Genomic DNA, 13,210 nt, shown 5'->3' with positions numbered 1-13,210 from the left:
GTGAGGTGATTTTTGAAACAAGGAGGAGACAAAAAATGAGGGATTGTCCAGAGATCATCTGAGTCCAGTTTCTTGTCTTTTCTACCTTGATGTCTTTCTTTACAGTGACTTCTTATTCTCACCCCCACTCCATAATCAGCAGTTACATAGTTCAAAACCGCTGAACCACCCTTGTCTGTCTTTTACTATTAGCACATAAACTTAAGAGACAAATATAAGGGACTTATAAAATCTCTCCACATTTCTCTGAAGAAAGTGTTTAGCAACCAGTACAGATAATTCCCCCTTGAAGACCTCAGATTCCAAATTAAGATACAAATCCTGAACAGCAAATACAATAAAAGGAATATGAACACAGAATTTAATATTGTGGTTCTGTGCATACTCAGATCCTTATATAAATTTAACAAACCTGACCCTCCTACCCGTTCTTGAAGGAACTGGAAAGTCATTATTCTCTGAATTAGTCTGGCTAAAAAGGAAACAGCGCAAGGTGTTCAGCTGCTTTCATTCCAGTGAAAATTTAATTTAATTAGAGCAATTTCAGATCACACTTCTGGCAGCTGTGTTTATCACACTTTCTTCAAAGGACAGGAATTAGCATTGACTGACATTAGCATCAAAGCTCATTTATTCACCCACCCACATACTACCAGCCCTTCCGAGTTTGTCTGTTTATTTAGCACTTTAATAACAGCACAGTAAATAGGATTTCATTTCAGAGTGTGCATGGTTTTTGTCAAAGCATTTAGCATAGACTTCTTATAATGTCATGGTTGAGCCCTTCTTTGCAGGTTTGATGAAAAAGCTGCTGTTCTCCATAAGACATATTTTAAATGCATAACAAGGACACATGACTGGCATCCAGAATTTTTTTGGTCAACAACTAGAAAATATCTGTCTTTCAGCTGGTGGGGGGCAGGACAAAAGTGCCAGAAATGACCTGTCATCCCTTAAGCTGCAGAAGACTGTCTGAGTCCAGAGCCAGGTGGGTCACAGGAGGAGCTGAACTTTGGGGCTTGAGGCAGCCATGTGGTACTGAGGTCTCGTTTCTGTTTCACAGCTGCTTTGCCCTTGCCACCTCATATGGAGGCATGAGTGCTGCCCGTTCCCTCGCAGTGCACAACCTGCTGCCATCTCTTGTGAATTAAAAGTAGATTCTTACGGGTAAAGACTGCCTTGAGTTTCACATTTGTGCAGCGCCTGGTCAAACAGGACTTGATCCCCAGCTAGAGCTGCTGGAGCACAGGAATGAAGTGGACAGATTGTAGCTGAGCTACTTCTTTTGGAGGCACTTCCAGAGCTGCTGCCACAACAGAGGAGACACCAGAGACATCAGCAACAGGTATCTACTGCCTACACTACAACCTCAAGCCCTGGGGAGACAGAGAGCAGCACATGGGCTGGGGCTCCATGGGATTGTTCTTCAGGTATCAGTGCTAGTTTATATGTAGTCACCATTGCTCGTACGTGACAAAATATGAGAAAATGATGCCACAGAAAGAGCAAAATGCCCTTTCAGTTGCTTTCCAAAAAAAGGTGAAGCAAACAACTCCATTTGACTTTTTTTTTTCAACAAGTGGAACCCAACTGAGCTGAGGGAGCAGGTTCACAGCAGGCGCCCTTCACCGAAAGATTCCCCCCTAGATCTCACCCTTACCCCCAGCTTGGCAATGTAGATATCATCAGGTACAAAAGAGAAACAGCAGAGAGAATCAACCTGCCACCAACAGGGTGGAAATGGAGCCTCCTGTGCCTCCTACCCAGACAGAAGTGGCTGATCACAAGCCTCCTCTGTTACGCCTGGCTCACTTATAAAGTCAGGTGAAAGCCAGTAAGAGTGGCTCTGCAAGCAAAGGGACAGTGTGGGCATTTTCTGCCTTGCAGTGAAACATCATAACTGATGATAGAAATGGTTATTCCTTCCCAAAGGGCTGTTGTGCTACAAGCGGAACAGTGTTATCAGCATTGGCGGTAGCCGAAAGAAAAAAATCAGAGCCCTCACTTAAAGACACAATTCAGAATGTGAACAAGAAACAGCACAGCTCTAAGTTGTTTCCCCAGTGGGCACGTGATTCTGCAGAGAAGTCAAATTAGAAAACAAGCAAACCAAAGAAAACAGATGAGAGAATGACTAATGGGAATAAATTCCATTGCTTTGACCACAACATCACATTATCAAATCCCAGGACTTATCAGAATTATCATAAGACAACAGTTCTGTGTAATAGAAATAATTTAAGTTTCAATGTTTCATCCAGCAGTTCAGACAGGCCACTCCAGTGTGCCATCTTAGCTGGAATATTTATTGATGCTGACCACTGGTTTATACAGCAGGAGTTGAAAGGTGAAAAATTCAACTCTCCAATTCTGAAATTAGAAAGAAACAGATATGCCAAGGAAACAAGACCCTCGGCTGCCTGTGGGAAAGTAATGGAAAATTCCCGGCTTTCAATCACGTACAGCACTTGTTATGCAGAAACAGGCTGAACTCCCAGTTTTGCTTGGAGGTTGCGTCATTTCCAATCTTCCCTGTGAGACTCAAGTATGGTTTATTGTCATGGCGATTTGCATGTAGGACGAATGAAAAATTAGCGCTGATTTGCGTTTTCAACTGACAACCTCACAACTGGAGAACTTTGTTCATTCCATTTAGCCAACCAGAAACCACACAGGCCCATGCAAACCCAAATTTTGGACATGCTTTTTCTCATCTACCAAGAGACTGTCAGGAAAAAGGATAATTTAGACACCTTTTCAAAAGTATTGTCCAGAAAAGTCATCTTGCATAGTACTTTCCATAATCCACTCTTCCAGATGTTCTTCTCACTTTCTTCAAAGTACTTCATTCTGCTACTCTGATGAATGAGAAATAAATCTGTAGCTGCCCAGAGCAAAAGAGGACCTTGCAGGCTGATTTAGGATACTGAATATCCTAAATATTAGGATATCCTAAATATTAGGATATTGAATATCCTAAATATCAATATTTCAGGATATTGAATTGCACTGTAGCGCCCCAAGCAGCAAGCTTTCCATATTCAGAAGTGATCAGTTAACAACAGGTCCAAGATCCATGCATCAGAAAATGAGTTTCAGTTAAACTGAAACCAGATGATGGAAGCACCATCTATCTCCTTAGCTTAAATAAAGCAGTAGATGCCACAGAGGCCACGTTCTTCCTCATAAAACTCCTTTTTCTCTTCAATGATTGTGTTGGAGTTTTCTTCTGTACTGAACATTAAAATCATACTGCACTGGGCAAAGGGAGGAGATATTTCATGCCGTGGCCTGCCAATGATTCATTCATAGCCTAGATATTATTTCAACCAGAGATATAATGGAATGCAAACATTCAGTATTTAGTAGTTGAGACACTTTTTGGGCCCCCTTCTGACACTTCATTAATATTTGCGAAAGCAGTTTGGGAAAAAGCTGCTTTATCACACTGTACCCAAGGTGGCTTTTTTCACTCAGAGTCTCCGTCATTTCTCTCTGAGCTCTCTCCACCATCTCCATGTTCCTGAAAACAGTAAAACATTCGTTAGATAAAAGGTAACTGATTTTAGTATCTCCTGTTAGGAGCACTTAAAACCAATAGTTGTCCCAGTGCTTCTAGTTACCTTGAGCATAACTAGAAGCTGATTTATGGCTGTAGCTTATGTGGTGAAGTCATAACAAGACATTTGCAATACCAGAAGCCACAAAACATGTCTAAAATAAATCTCGAAAAGCAACCATGTGGAAACATTGAAGGGGCCCAAATGCAAAGTCTCCTCTTCTACCCTTTTACTCTCAGGTTACTCCATGCCCTACTCAAGCCTGATAAAATGCAATTAAATAAGTTTGTGTATTGAAGGTTCAAATTTAAGACAGTTACAGAGAAACAGGAACAGCATTTGATGAATGAGAATTAAACTCAGATGGAAGATCTCAGAATTTTCTACCAGGGCTGAGGTCCCCTTTTAAAATTCAGTTGTAACACACCTAAAATTCAGAAGCCTATGCTACCACTTGTACAGATCCCACTTTTTCAAAGTAGACATTCACTTTAAAGAGCAAAGCGGCACAAGCTGACACTTCAGTTCTTTGGGGAAGTTGTATTGCACCTAAATTGCAAGAGATCATGCCTGATTCGTCTCTAAAATTAAAATTCTGTGTAAAACTATCAAACTAGAACTTGAAACACAGACTCAGTTTCAACAGCTTTTAGGACCCCTTAATTTATAGGCAGTCCTCAGCAATATAAAGTGAGCTTAAAATGACAAAGTTCATCATTTTCTATCCCCACATTTAAAAGATCCCATATTTTCCATAGAATTTTATTGCTAGAAAAACTCAACTTCACCAGGGTTTTGATCCATCCTTCATTACTCACTTTCACCTGGTTGATCATCTCTGCAATGTTTCCTTGAGCAATGCTGAGTTGTGTCTATGATCAGCTAGGTGTCCAGTACAATAACCATTGTTGCAGCTGCCAATAACCCATCTCTCAGTGTAACAAAGCAGGGCAGGTTATTTTCTTCCTGGCAGGAATTAATAGAGGATAATTTGAGCTACATTTCATTATTCAGCTGAATTACCCAACAGGCAACAATACTAATAAAAACAAGAGCGCTGCACACAGAGACACACATTTCAGAGACTTTCAGTGAGCTGATGACAGAAAGAGATTTTAGAATTTGTTTTTTGGAGGGTTTTTCTATCACCCACATTCCCAAGAGTCCTTTGTGCTTAGACAAAGTTGTCTAAGGTGCTCCTCTGTTTCTTGAGATTTTTCCTCAGGAGGTTCTGCTAACACAATACCCTGTCATGGGCACCAAAACTGGGGCCAATATTTGTCTCCAACACCCAGATCAACATTGATTTTTGATTCTGCTACCAGAAGTGATACTAAAGTGAACAATCTGGCCATGTGTCTACATCATCTTTGCCTCGTGTCTTCGCCCCGTCAGTTTGGGGAATAAAACCTCTAAGATTGTCTCAGCTTGTTTGTTCACTTTCAAATATCATGTGCAATCAAAACCTGGCTTAAAAGCAGTAACTTCAGAACATACAGTACAGGAGGACTGGTGCATGTAATAAGATGCATAAACTAATAATCACACTCAAAGCTCTACTAAAACTTTCAAATAGCTTTAAGTAAAAGAGTGAAAAAAAGTATTACAGATCCAAATTCGGTCCAACAGTAGATTGTTCAGGGCTAAAATCAGCTTTTAACATCTTTTGTGGGGTAAACTATAATAGCAGATTTAAACAAAGCCTAATGAAGCACATCCTCTTCATTCTCCTGAGCAAGATACAGATCTTACTTACCTGATTCTGTGTCCTGCAGTCTTCCTCTACTGTGTATTTGTATCTGGGTTCATTGAGTCCAAACAGCGTGGCAAATTTCCTTCCAAGAGATTCACAAGCTGAAAACAATAGCTGGAACATGCTCCTTCTAGTAAAGGCTTTTTGCAATAGGCATTTTACATGGTGACAGGAAATTGTGTGGAGTGATTATACATATGAACATAAAGGATCAGTAGACAAGATGACACAGAGCACAATTCATTTATTTAGTGAAATTCTTCTCCTTGCTTGAGAAACCTCCTTCATAATCTAGCCATTACAACTTTTTCCAAAGGTCTGGCTAGCTTTTCTGGAATAGCCATACCTGATTTTCTCCATTCCCAGTCAAAAACATCTTTTCTGTGCTATGTTTCAATTAAACAAATTCACCTTGGTTTAGTTCATTACACGATCTCATTACTGCCTCAGAACAAGTAGCACTTCTACCTCCATACGTACATCTGCCTTGGTGTGTATAGGGGATACGGAATGGAACTGACATCTGTTATATTTTAGGCAATTGCTAAAAAAAAACCAAAAACCTTCATTGCAACTACTTTCAGGCCCCACCTTTTCAGACGCAGCCCTGATCTGCCTATGGCAAACTGACAGACATTGCCTGGAGCAAATCTCAGCCAACCCAATCCTGCTGTCAGCTTTCTGAGATGATGTTCTTGCGGCAGTTATTGCTATGACCCGTTTTCTTCATGGCCTCAGTTCCTGCCTCTGGGCCAGTTTCTCCTGCTTCATCCTTACACCCTCTCGACTTTTGCACCACACTCTCCCTTGAGTTATGCTGGTCCGATCTCAGATGTTCAACTGATTTTCATAAAACTGCAATAGATTTAGCTCAAAACCAACTTACTTGCTGCCTACTCATTAATATACTGTGTTGGAGGTCACACTGATTACAAAACAGTCATAAAGGTCACTGACACTTACCAGAAACTTTATTTTCAGTTGCTGATAACATGTTGTTAGCACTGAAGTATTTTGTCCCTTGTGGGAAAGAACAGGACTTCCAAACGTTTCAAAACATGGGTAGGCATTCTGTTTTTTTTTCTCTAGTCCATGTTAAAACAATTATTTGCTTGCTTCACTCCTATAAATCACAGAGGAACTAAGGCATTTCAGAGTCTTGAAATCTGACAGAGAGTAACTGATTCAGCTTTGCTATCCCTCTGAACGTTTGCCCAGGATCCAAAAATACAAGCTAGAGGGATTTGTGTGTAGAAGGGACATAGGGCAAGCTACAGAATTCTGTTGTGTTTGTGTTTGCTTTTTGTTTGGTTGGTTTTGTTTTTTTCTCAGCATGCCTAGACTTTTTGAAAATACTAATTTAAAGTAAACTAGGTTAAAAACTTGGTTCTGGGCTCTCCAGTTTAGGAAGGACGAGGAATTACTGGAGAGAGTCCAGCTGAGGGCTACAAAGATGATAAGGAGACTGGAGCACTTTTATTATGCAGAGAGACTGAGAGAGCTGGGTCTGTTCAGCCTGGAGAAGAGAAGGCTGAGAGGGGATCTCATCAATGTTTATAAATATCTCAAGGGAGGTGTCAAGAGGATGGGACCAGACTCTTTCCAGTGGTGCCCAATAATAGGCTGAGGGGCAACGGGCACAGGCTGAAGCACAGGAGGTTCCATCTGAATATGAGGAGAAACTTATTTCCTTTGAGGGTGCCAGAGCCCTGGAACAGGCTGCCCAGAGAGGTTGTGGAGTCTCCTTCTCTGGAGACATTCAAAACTCGCCTGGACACCTTCCTGTGTGATCTGCTCTGGGTGAACCTGCTTTAGCAGGTGGGTTGGACTGGATGATCTGCAGAGGTCACTTCCAACCCCAACCATTCTGTGATTCTGTAAGAAGAAAGCTGAGTGGCAAAGTTAGGACACATGCTTTGGAGGTTTCTTCATTACATTTTTTCATTAAATTCCCTATTTCTGTTGAGTAATGGAAGTGGGTCAGTATATACTGTCATCATATATAATTTTCCCCCCATGACTCATGCCTCCTTATCAGTTGCGGAGAGGGGACTTCAGAGCACTGCCTTTGGAGCAGGTCAGGTTTGCAGGGCGAGGAAAGCTGTTGCCTGTAGGACCCCATCCTCTGTCATGGATAGCTTGGAAGATGTGAGTGAAACAGAAGACTGAGGAGTGAGAAGGAAGACGAGATGGTTTTATGACAAAGGCAGCTGAAAGGTGACATGGAGAGCTAGACAGGAGTTTGGCAGGAGTGTTGACCATTCATAGTCACTACAGATGCACACGATAGGAACATGATCTACAGTGTAACATGCTAAACGTCCCATGACGTTTCTAGCTGGACACTCTAAGTTGGTTGCTGACGATCTTGACTCTTGTCTTTGTATTGTGAAAAATTGTTTGCAGAGCATTCAGACACTTATCTTCCACCACTCCTCAAGAACCCATGAGGAGGTGAACAAGGACCCACTCTGTACTACATTTCAATGTTGCACAGCAAATAAAAGAGGACAGACTACACAGATATATGAAATGCACTGAAAACAGACCATGCTCTCTTTCATGAGTAACTATCCAATGCTTTAAGTCCTCTGGAAAAAATGGCACATGACCCTGTAATTAAAGCCTGGCACGCTGCATAAGGACACTGAATTGACTTGAGATGCTGTATAGCTATTCATACCTTTTTTCATAACTAATTTCACTTTACTGAGTTGCTTTTTGATGTTTAACTGCAGTGTAATAATTTCTGTTTATAATTAATGCATCATACAGTAATAAAGATTAATTTAAGCATCTACCACAATGCTATATATGGAGATGTGATGTTTGTTTAAAAAAAATTACAGGCAGCAAGAAGCCTATGAGAGGATAGAATGGCAGCAAGAAACTTGATGTTGCTTCAAAAAAAAAAGCTCAGCCACAGGTCTGATTTTTCTTATGAAAGCTGAGAAATAGTTTATAGGGATTAGTTACCCATATTTCACTGCCAGCACAGAGGGATATACAGGGAACGGCACTGCCTTGTTCATAGATACTTAGTATTTTAATGAGTGAATGGGTTGATGCAATACATGTATGTATAAATATGTATTTTGCAAAAAACGGAAAGGAACATGGAAAATAAGAATACAATTCAAAAGAATGCATGTAAGAGAAATATTCTGGAAAACAAAACAAAACAAAACAAAACAAAAAGTGGGTGTAAGGAAATAATCTCAGGATTCGACAAGTCGGGAAACAGCTGCTCAGGTAGCAGATATGCACTACTTGCCCTTGGTGAGCCCCAGCTGGAGGCTTCTGTTTTCTTTTGGACATGACAACATTTGAAAAGCATGTGGACAAGTTAGAGAAAGTCCAGAGGATGGTAATAAGAATGAGTAAATATCTTGGGAACTAAGACTAAGGCAGAAAGATGGAAAGCAATGGTGGTGTTTAGTCTACAGACAGGAAAGCTATGGAGAGGCATGGTAACAGTCAACTAAAGGAAAAGTTCATGAAAGACAAGAGGATAATTTGTCAAAAGGACAAGAGAGGAACTCAAAATGCAGACAGCATGATCTCCGTTAAAGAAAGTAAACTCTATTAGTGAAAGGGTTCAAAAGCACTACAACTAATTACCTGGGGAGCTGGTTGAGCATTACTTAACGGCTTTAAGAATAAATTTGACAAGCCTGTCAAGAGTTACTCGATCTCTCTTGGGGCAAGAAGCCAAACAATATGGTCCATCCTTAATTAGAATCATGCTATTCTGATTATTCTGGAAGTGCTTTATGCCATGCTGGTCTAACTGTGAAGGTTGCACAAAATTCGTAACGTACCCAACATATTGCACTCTGGTTGTTATCTACCTGTGTGATAATCTGTTTTTTCTGTTGTGTTTGAATTACTCTTTTGCTCGTGCTAAGGCTGCCTCTAGGTGTCCAAAATCACAGATAGCTCCTTCCTGGCCATCGTAAAATGCATCCTTTGAAAAAGACTGAGAGGCTGATACCAAGCAGTGCATTCTGAATTGTCATTGTTGATAATGTTAATATCATCAGAATAAAAGAAAATACCTAATTTTAAAGGTCATCAAGTGTTTTAAATTCTGGTGATAATCCCTTGAGACTAAACACAGTTCCATACCATTCAGCTTGCAATATAGTGTGATCTGCCAGTTTGCAAAGAAGAAAACACATAGCCTGTTCTAATCAATCTCCTCATGCTGGCCAGATTCAGCTAATATATTATTTACTTTAAATAATCCCACCATGATTTTGACAGTCAGCATATGCAACAGCTATACAGGCATCTGAATTTGGAACAATACAGGCCTTGGAAATACATCACTTGTATCCCATTTATCAAACCAAACAAGACAAATGTGCAAACTCACATGTTTTCTCCTGAGAATTCATAACTCTGTGTCTGTGGTCTCCAGATGGTGGGTTCACATTGACATCAGTTGTGTCATATTTAACGTGGTCATCAGAAGACTCACTTGGTTATCTTTGCAAAAACCACACCTTTTATATTTCTGACTTTCTCCACTTTTAATACCGCTGTTTTGCTGTGTGGAGATTTCTTGCCATACTTGTGATTTCTTCTAAACACCCATGGCTAATCCTCCTGTGTGCTGCCACGCTCCTAATCTGCAGATGCTCAGTGGATGCTGACTGCGTCCCATGGTTCTGATGCTGCGTGCATGGGCACTGCTGTCAGGAGTTACAGAGGACTGCCATGGTTTAACCCCTGCTGGCAGCTCAGCACCACACAGCCGCTCACTGTGGGCTGGGGGAGAGAATGGGAAGGGTAAAAGAGAAAAAACTTGTGGGTTGAGGCAAAAAGTTTAATTAAAGAAAATTAAAAACAACAACAACAACCACAAAACAACAACAACAATGAAGAGGGGGTAAAAAAAAAGAAAAAAGACTGAAAAAACAAGTGATGCAAAAAAACCCAATTGTTCATCACAAAACAACCAATGCCCAGCCAGTCTCCCAGCAAGGGCAGCCCCCACCAACATCCATTCCCCCAGTTTTATTGCTGAGCCCCGTGTCTTACAGTGTGGGATATCCCTTTGGTCAGTTGGGGTCAGATGTCCCCTTCCAACACCTTGTGCACCCCCCGCCTGCTCGCTGGTGGGGCAGTCTGAGGAGCAGAGAAGCCCTTGGTTTCCTTTTCCAGCTGTGGAATACCTCATTTGCCCACCTCATGCCCTCTCACCTCCCCACCCTGCCCCTTCCCCATGGCCATGTGAAAGCCAGTGGATGGACTCCACTTTGGCCAGCAGTGTGTCCATCCTGGGGCCAGCTGGAATGGGCTCTGCCTGACACCAGGGCAGCTTTTGATGTCTTCTCACAGAAGCCACAGTTGCAGCCTCCCCACTACAAAATCCTTGTCAAGTAAAGCCGATACATGACCTCAGAGAAACCCTACGCAGGCGTATGCAGCATCACACCACGTTCTCCCAAAGGGCAGATGCCTTGAAGAGGTTGCCAGGCCCTGGGACAGGGCAGCTGCTGGGACACAGGGCGAGAGCCTGTCAGAGTTTGCCAGTGCTCCAGCTCCATGGCCTTGGCAGTGACCTTATGGTCACAGGACATGCACGGGCTCCTGGATTTGTAATTACAAAGATGTCCCTTTCAGCATAACCTGATAAAGAGGACGTAACTTGTTGTAACTCTCCCCATTTTAAAGCTGCAATACCACTCCGGGGTACATACTGCTTGTGCTATACAGCCATCTAGAGGGCCTGATGCCCAAACTGGCTTCATGCTGTTGACCAGAAACCGCAAAACTGCAGGAAAACAGAAGCTTTGCTGACCCTTAGTGGCCAGAACTCCACTACAGTGCTGTGGGAATTTATTTATAAACTCAAGAGTGCTGTTATGTGGTGTTATTTTGTTTTTTGGGAGTGTGGGGGGATGTACTGATGAATTTGCTGAGGGGAAGTACTGTTAGCAGAGAAGAGGATCTGGGTATCGCAGAGGAGAAGGTACCTGATCTTAAGATTTTATGGCAATTACAGAGAGCAAATGCAATCTTGCATCTAGGAGGTATCAAAATCAACACTGTAAACTGAAGGTGAATCATTCTTTGGGAAAGACAGACAGAAAGATTGGAGGCATAAGTCAAAATGATTTGGGATCACCACATGGCTCTGACAAGGAGATATGTGATTATTTGAGACACCAGGAGATGCATGTCTGGTTCAGTTAGAGAAGACTTAACCCATTGTACCAATGAGGCTTCATTTAGAATATCAGACACAAGCCTGGATTTCAAGGATCAGGAAACAGGAATGGAAACAGGCAGAGAAGGACTCAGGGTGATCAGAGGAACTTAAAGATCAATGGGAGCCCCCACAAAGATGAACCAGTAAACATACTGAGAAAGAAGGGTACCTCCTTAGCTGCAGGCCTGAGACATCCCTGATAAGCTCAGCAGAAACCTCTGTGATGGGGAGTAGTTGGCCAGACAGAAGAAACCCTGGTGGGTGCAGGACAAAGAAACTGTGACCATGAACCAGGAAAATGGGAGTCAGCAACAACTATTCTGGGAACTGATGTCCTGCACCCGCTTATATATCAACACTGAAAAGGTACAAAAAGTAACTCACTACCTAGACAAAATGAACCTCTCTGCATGAGATCTCCAAGGCAGATTGGGTTGCAGTCAGATCATGACAAAAGGTACAGAAACACAGACCAGAATAACAGCTTCTTACCCAAATGGTTTGTGCTCTCGATATAAGCCAACTGACAGCAAGTGGATGTTCCCCGCTGCAGCAAAAGGCACACAGAGCGAACCCTTCCAGGCTGACTCCACTCCAAGGACACCATTTCTGTAGCTCTTGCAAAAGCACAGGCATGTCCTTAAAGTTCCCGACGCTCCTCAGGTCACCCCAGTAGCAGTGGATGTCTCTGACAGTCATTTCCACTGAAATGCTTGGACCTCTGCCCTAACTGGAATTCAGTTGCCTTAAGATCCCACATTCTGCACCAGTAATGAAAAGCCATCCCACCATATGTCTTCATCTTCTGATGAACTCTACAACTCTCTCTTAACTCTAGAACTACCCGAAAGGAGGTTGTAGCATGGAGGGTGTCCGTCTCTTCTCCCAAGCAGGAAGTGTAGGATGAGAGGCAATGGCCTCAAGTTGCACCAGGGAGGTTCAGATTGGATATTAGGAAACATTTCTTCTCAGAAAGGGTTGTCAGGCACTGGAACAGGCTGCCCAGGGAAGTGGTGGAGTCACCATCCCTGGAGGTGTTTAAAAGATGTATAGATGAGGTTCTTAGGGACATGGTTTAGTGCTGGAGTTAAGTAATGGTTGGACTTGATGATCTTAAGGGTCTCTTCCAACCAAATGATTTTGTCATTCTGTGAACTTCAGAGCTATGGCACACTTCACAACTGGGCCTCTACAGTACCTGCTTATTAAGCAGTCAACAGGAGACCACGTTTGATAACCTTGTGTTTCTTCAAGCTGTTTTTTCACTAACAGAAAACAGCAATCTCTGAACTGTGCTTAATCTGACCTTTCTAAAATGCTAACTACTAGCCATGTCTGATGTAGTGGAAAGCAAAGCTACACAAGAGACAACCCCTGTTTTGTGTTGACATTATACAGCAGCGGCCAGTGAGAAATAGGGGGAAACTGTAAGGTTTGCTATGTTTTCTAAAAAGGCAAATAATTTAAGAAAGACAATATATGCTGTCAGAGTAGCCAAGTGCAAAAACACCAACATGCATCAACCTCAGGAAAAAGTACTCTGGGGTAAGATTTGTAAAAGTTAGAAATCTGAGTGAAATCATCAGCCCAGATGACTTGGACGTGCTGGTCACAAAAGCATGAGATGCTGATTTATTTAGGCTTCCCAGCACCTTTGATCTGATCCAAAGTCATGGT

The sequence above is a fragment of the Nesoenas mayeri genome (genome assembly GCF_963082525.1).
Source record: "Nesoenas mayeri genome assembly, chromosome: 3".
Lineage (NCBI taxonomy): Eukaryota > Metazoa > Chordata > Aves > Columbiformes > Columbidae > Nesoenas > Nesoenas mayeri.
This window is presented reverse-complemented; position numbering follows the sequence as displayed.